We start from the raw sequence: 7676 nt of genomic DNA on the forward strand, positions 1-7676 counted from the left end.
ATGGAGGATGATCATGATGGGGTGAGGAGAACGCAGCAATGGAGCCCCGAGTGATCTTTGGAATTCTCTGCTTCTAAAGGAGAAATTAGAGGAATTTCTCCTCCTTCCAGAGATGACTGAAGGATTGGTGCATGGGAAGGGTTCAGATGATTTGCAGTCGGGAGGCATTCACAGAAGAAGCCTTCTCAGCAGAACCTGGAGTACTAGCCTTCTAGGAGCACGGTTGGCAAGACTCATAAACTGAAGAAATGGTTGGGAGAGAGACTGAGCTGTGAGAAACTGGTGCAATCCCCAAAGGGTAGAAGTACAGCCTGCAAGGGGAAAGAAAATGCTAGAGGTAAACTTGATGGCACTAGCAGTCAGGCAGACTAGACCATTAGTGAAAAGACTACCTAAGCTTGCTTGAAAATTGAACACTAGAAAAACTAAAGCTACAAGTGTAAGATGTGGAACCAGATATTATGGAGAAAACAGATGCGGTATTGGCAAATGTGCGCTTGTCCCAGAAAGGTCGAAATAAAGGTGAAAGGTGTGAGCTAATAGTTCACTAACTGCTGAAACTTCCTTAACCTGAAGAAGGGTTTTTGAACCCGAAAGCTTGCTTAATAAATATTCTCCAACTGTTTGGGTTGGTCTAATAAAAGATATCAAATTCACCCAAGGAACCTTGTCTGCCTATGAGCTAATAGTTTACACTGGTGACACAGTAGACTGTAAAGATATAAGATACAACAGAATGAATGAAAAGAAAGGGTTGTTATAGGTCAAAAATCCTTTAGCAAAACATTGTAAGAGATTCTAATAGGATAGTACCTACAGATTCCCAGGGTTAGATCTGAACATAGAGAGATCTGTGTAATGTTATTATACAAATAAATACAACCAGGGATTGTGTCATTACTGGAGACTTTCCAGATGTCAATTGGTGAACAAGTGCTTTTAATAATGGTGGGGATGATTATTAAAGGATGTGATAGCTGACAGATTTCTTCACCAGACAATCACTGAACCAACAAGAGGTGATGCTATTTTAGATTTTGTGTTGGAAGATCTAGTTGTAAATGTAACCTTAGATGAAGTGATTAAAAATTGATCCAATATAAATTAAATGGAAGGATTAAAAAATTGGCCAGTAATAAGGCTCCTGAGTTTAGAACAGCATAAAGCGGTCAAGTCAGGGGGGACACATAATCTCCGGTGCAGAATACAGAAGGACCCAGCAGATAAAATAGCTAATCCAGTATCAAAGATTTTAATAATTCTCTCAGAAGGTACACTAAACACCAGGTTTTCTAGAAATTCTAAACCTGGTGAAAATAAATAAAACTTCATATACTACCATTGTTGTTGTGTATCCTTTTTTTGTTAAGCATGTTGTGATGAGAGAGAAAAAGAGGATACAAGAGAATAAGAGGGGAGGGGGGGGAGAAAAAGAAAAAGAAAGAGAAGAAAAAGAAGGATGGAGAGAAAGGAAGAAGAGAGAAGAGAGAGAGGAGGAGAAAAAAGAGGGAAGAGAGAAAGGGAAAGAAAGAAGAGGGGGAAAAAGGAAAAGAGAAAGAGGGGGAAGGAAAAGAGGTGGCAGAAACTACAAAGCCCAGCCACCAGAGCCCAGCCACCCCCCTCCCCTGCACTGCAGGTGCGCTGGCGAGCAGCGCAGGCATCAGACCCATGAGGTGGTGGCAGCTGCACTAGCTACTAGTGTCCTTTCCCCTCGCCCCCCAACAATGCAGGTATGTGGGTGGGTACAGAGGTGTCACCGGGGAGGCTTGCTGCATGGTATGGTGTCTGGGCTCAGGAAGAGGGGGTCACAGTGCTGCAGTTGCATTCATAGTTTCATAGATTCATAGTAGCTAGGGTCAGGAGGGACCTGAACAGATCATCTAGCCTGACCCCCTGCAACAGGCAGGAACGAATGCTGGGTTCACAAGACCCCAGACAGATGATCGTCCAACCTCCTCTTGAATATGCCCAAGGTAGGGGCGAGGACCACTTCCCTGGGAAGTTGGTTCCAGGTTTTGGCCACCCTAACTGTAAAATATTGCCTTCTGATCTCTAACCTAAACCTATTCTCCATCAGCTTATTACCATTGTTCCTCGTCACCCCAGGTGGTGCTGGGGAGAAAAGAGCTCTGCCTATTTGCTGTTGATCCTCCCTGATGAGCTTGTAGGCAGCCACCAGGTCCCCCCTCAGCCTCCTCTTGCTGAGGCTGAACAGGTTCAGGTCCTTCAGTCTCTCCTCATAGGGCCTGTCCTGCTGCCCTCTCATCAAGCAGGTGTCCCTCCTCTGAACCCTCTCCAGGCTGGCCACATCCCTCCTGAAGTGCGGTGCCCAGTACTGGGTGCAGTACTCCAACTGCGGCCTGACCAAAGTCACATAGAGGGGGAGTATCACCTCTCTGGACCGGCTTGAGATGCACCTTTGGTACTCCTCCCAAAGTTTAAAACCAACTGTCTGGCAGTGGCAGCAGCATTTTTATTTAGGCAGAAGTGAGGGTCCTGGCTCATTATTATATACCTGATTCCTTATAAACTCTCCATTTCACAGGTATTCATGACCCTCTTTCCTTTTTAATGGTCTTCAATGGTTCCACTAATCAAGCTAGCCTTTGTTCTTCAGTTCTGCTGTCTGCTAGCTGCTCCTGGTAATGTAACTTCTATGTCACAGCCCTGCAAACTTTTTTTCACTCTATCTAGAAACATTAACTCAGGTGTGGGAATAACTTTCATTGAAGCACTGGCTGCAATGCCAAAATGCTCCAGAAGGCTAGATTTTGTTTTATGAATCTGAAAGAGATGTACTTTTCATTCTATTGACTACAGGACTAATGAAATACCTTTTGATTATTTTTGCCTAATGTGTTGTGTATTTATACATAATATATGATATAGCAAATGAATGCACATTTCAGTAAAGTTGTGTTTGTTTTTGTTTTGATCATAAACTGAACAATACAGCCCAAAACCGCTAGCCCATTAGTAACGTTTCTAGTTTCTTTTTAACTAGAGAAAAATATGCGTTGTGTTATTTGTGATAATTCACCTCACCATCTGCACCTCCCTTTCCAAAATCCTAGATCTGCCCATATCCCAGAGGCAGATGACCCTCTGCTCTCCCTTCTTTCCAGCAGCATGATAGGAACAGGGCTTCTCAGCTTCTAGCTTTTCCATTGCTTCACTATCAAACAGCTGGGGGTGGGAGAGGGTAACAGCAAAGCCTCTTTACAGCAACCCCTTCTGATGCATAATGTGAAGGGAGGACTAGGAGCAGCTGCTACCTCTTAAAAAGGCTCTTCTCTCCAACGTGTAGAGCAGGGGAGAGAGTTGCACATAGCTGGAAACTGTTTTTAGTTTGTTTTGGAGATAAGAGCTTTACCCCAGTGGAGTGAATGTAAGAACAGTGTCAGTGAAGATTTTCATGCACGCTGTGGGAGGGAGCTTCAAGCAGGCAGTGGGAGAGGAAATCAAGAGCTAGTTGACCTACAGTTTCGGGGGGCTGGTTTATGAGAACAAAGGAGAAATGGGAGAGGCTACCATTTCCCCTCTCCCCCACCCACCTTTCCCTCCTCCCATCTGACAGAACAGGGCAGGAAGGACAGAGGGCACGCCTGGGATGTCTCAGGCGCAAGGTGGGATACAGAGAGCAGAGTGGAAATTGGCTGCATGTTTGGTTTCAGGGAGTTGCAGGTGGGCAGGAGGGAAAGAAGAGCCTTAAGTCTGTGACCTGTTTGGCTGATTTTAAAGGGGTCAAGAGAAATGATTTCACATGTATATATGTGGGAGGGAGCAAGGGTAGCTTTGCACCATTTTCAATTCCTCTGCTCCCCGATATGTGCTGCAGGCAGCTCAGCTACACCCAATAATTTAACCTTGCCTGAATGGTCACCAACATTACAGATGCAGAATGTATTAGCAACGCAAATATGATCATGATTTCTATCCTGTGAAGTAAATGAACATCAACAGTACTTTCCACTCTTACTGTCCACTAGAGAGCACCCAACTACAGCCTATAAACTCAGGATGCAGCTCCAGAACGAAAGGGGAGATAGAACACCACAGTTACAGATAGCTCTGAGGAGTCGATTGTACGAGCCTTGTTCTTTTTCTTCTTTCATATGGCATCAGATATCAACTTCCAAATCAATGGGCCACTGGCTGATATTACTGCTCAATGTGTAGATTCTACCTGCCCCATCTGAGCATTTGTAAAGATTGCATCTTTCAACTGGGTGCTGGGGTGGCATGGGCACTAAGGCGCATGGCTGACAACCCAGAGGTCTCAAGTTTGAGAAGATGTGTTCCTGGTACGGTCCTGTCAGATTCCAGTGAATCTGCGAAGTGTGCTAAATACCTTGTCACAAAGACACAAAAAAGGAAGGAAGTCTTTGATTAAGTGCTATGCTGTTGGTTGGACACCACATTTACCCAGGGCTGTCCAAGATGTTCATCTTGTGAACTACTGCTCTGAAGCATTTGTATCCAGATCTCTGTCTGTTCAACTTGACCCACACTTCTCTGTCAAGGTTGTGCCCAAAGCAAGACTTGTTTGGTGTTGATATAAAATGCTGTAAGAATAGGTTTGACCTTTCCCAGCAGTCAGCCCATACCAATGCTGTTCATAGGTTTGATTCAACATCCCTAGTCCCTTCCAGGAGCTTGTGGGCTTCAGGTATAAATGATTTACAACTCTTAAGCCTCCATCTGTTTGGGTCTTCAGTTAACAGTTGATAAAGCAAGTGATTTTTATCATCTCTTGCCTCTATTGCCAGTAATGATGTTAGGGTCTGTCTTCTCACATCACTTGGTCTAATGCTCGGGAGTACAGGGAGTACATCTGTGTGTGTGTAAGTTGTGCAGACTGTTATGAGTCTCTGTGCATTGTTAAGTACAGTGTTGAGCTTTTTAGTGTGACAACTTCTAAACCATACAGCAGCACAATATTCTGCTGGGGTATATACCATTGCAAGTGCGGTGGCTCTGAGCACTTTGAAGTTGGCACCCCATGTCATGCTGGCTAAACATCTTAGGGCAGCTACCCATGCAGAGACTTTACTGCTAACCTGAATGTGATATTTATAGGTAAGGGAATGGTCTAATGTGACTCCTAGGTAGGCTGGGGTATGCCCATGGGAAAGGATGTGGTTGTCTATTCTGATATTCAGTATGCTCTTGGCTCAACAATTGTCCAGATGGAAGAGTGAAGATAATGATTTATTGATGCTCAACTTTAAGTGCCATTTGCGGAGATGAGTTCCTTGTCAATACTCAGTGTCTTTTCCAGTTCTGTCATGTCCAGTCCTTGGATTACTACAACAATATTGTCAGCATACATGTATCACTTAGATGTTGTATGCAGAAAGTCTGAGGTATCTACATTAAAAAGTACTGGTGCTAGCACTGACCCTGGGGGGACTCCACTCTTCAAAGTTATTACTCTGATTTTTTCTCATTGGCTGGTAGTGAGTTCGAATGATCTGCTGAAGATCATGTTTATGATGAAAGTGCATAGTTTGCGGTCAGATATCATAGAGTGCTTAATATTTGAGACCTTGATGCCATACAGTGTCACAGGTGGCTGTGAGGTCAATAAAGACTGTGCCTGTTTCCTGACTCAAGTCTGGTTCATATTAATGAATTATCAAGCTGAAGTTAGTTGGATTACTTGCGTGCTCCCACGTGACATTCAGTGAGTCTTGTTCATGTTGACTGACTTCAGTTTGATAACTCAGTAACATGTAAACTGGTATCAGTAATGTTATGCTTTCTGTGGTGCAGAAACCACACAGCAGTGTGACTGTGCTTGGCTGTAGGAGTGCAGGAAAGCATTTTTCTCTAGAGCTAACCTAAAAGCATTTTGGTATGACAGAGCCCAAAGAATTGCTCTTGCCCTCCTTCCTCAGAGCAATTTCCCCTCCTCACTGTCACCACTGACTGTATGCAGTGGCATGCTCACAGGCTGCAGAGAGAGCCATGCCTGGTTGTCTCGGGGTGAAGGTGGGATCATCACAAAAAGAAGGAAGCAAAGAGAGGAATCCTGGAGGAAGCACTCACTTCCAGAAAGAAAATGGGGTCAAGCAAGCTCCCTTCCTGTTCCGGGACAGCGCTCCATGTCTTTCCCTTTCTAAATGGACTCAGGGTTCAGTGTGTGGAAGACATTACAAAGTCTTTTCCAGATAGTAACATAGGATGACGTTTGGGGAACCAGTTGGCCCAGAGGGTTACTAGGTGCTTTGGGCCCTTGACATTCCTAGTTCTACACGATGGACAGAGACCAGAAACGGGCTCCATCCAAAAATGACTTGCACATTTGTTGGTGCTCTCAGCACAATGGGACAAGGACCAAATGGACCGGGGCCATGAACCTCTCTTTGCTCAATTGATAGCTGAGACACATGTGAGGAAATCTTGTTGCCTTTGCTGTATCTGCCCAGTCTCCAGGACTGTCGACCTGCCACATTATCCAAGCATTGGCTTCATGTAGAGACAAAGAAAAACCCTCTCAAAGTCCATGAAAAAGTTCAGTGATTTGCAGCCACTTCTATTCACTCCATTCAATATAAATGACTGCAGCCACATAGCTTAATCCTCTCTGTTTCTCTGACAGACAGTAAGAAAGGGGGGAAAATCTCCATCAGAGCATGGTTTTGACCTGGTGATCTCATTCCAAGCTTTACATTTATCTCTCTTCTGCAATGCAGGGAATAGCTCTGCTTCGTTGCCGTGCTCGCAGCAGTTCGGCATCGGCTGGGTGTGATTCTTGGCAGCTCTCAGGTTTGCTTTTCATCTCTCCCAAACTAACAGGCGAACAACAGTGAGTTCATAAGCCTGGGGGGAATTGTCTGCCAAACGCCCAATCCCTGGCAAATGACTCTGCTTGTAATCATGGTGGGACATGCAGAAATCAGAGCCCTACTTAGGGTATAGTAAATAAAATGGAAAAAACCAAGAACATAGGAACATATTTAAAAACAAAATAAATTGGCTATGAAAACACAATTTAAACACTGAACATAAAGTGTTTTAGGCCTAGATCATATGGGGAGAAATACAATATTATTTAATTATTGAAAAAGGCTGTGCTGGGGTAATAGGATTCCAGTGAGATGACCAGTCACTCTATCATTTATACCCCTATTTGTTTTCAGATGACAATTACAGAACCCAGATGTGAACCTGTAGGAGATTTTATATTAGTAGTGGGGTTCTCTGTGAGTTTCAAAGGTAGCTGGATTGGTAGATTTAAAGTTCATTCTTGTTATATGATGTGGTAAGGCTGTTGATAGCTTGTCAAGGCAGACTTTTAACCTATACACTTTCTACACATAGGGTAGATTTATGCTGGGGAGAAAAGAGGAGAATTATATCACTGTTCTTCATTATCCCTGATATTTTTTCTACTTTAAAACAATTAGCTTGTAATATGATGAGTGATATGTCAGGAACAATCTAAGGGAAGCCATAAGTAATCCCTGTTGAAAGATAACCCTTCCTTTTGCCCTGCTATAGTTCTGGAATTAAAATTCCATGTCTCTGCTAAGCATTGGGGTCCTATGTAAATCATGGATAAATTTCATAGTATCCAGCAAAGAAGAAGAGGTCATATTTCATGGTTTGCCCTAGTTTAATAAAACCAGCTCTTACAATACAGCAAATTATTTATACGACTTACAAATGCA

Source organism: Alligator sinensis, unplaced genomic scaffold (genome assembly GCF_000455745.1).
Source record: "Alligator sinensis unplaced genomic scaffold, ASM45574v1 scaffold200_2, whole genome shotgun sequence".
Taxonomy (NCBI): domain Eukaryota; kingdom Metazoa; phylum Chordata; order Crocodylia; family Alligatoridae; genus Alligator; species Alligator sinensis.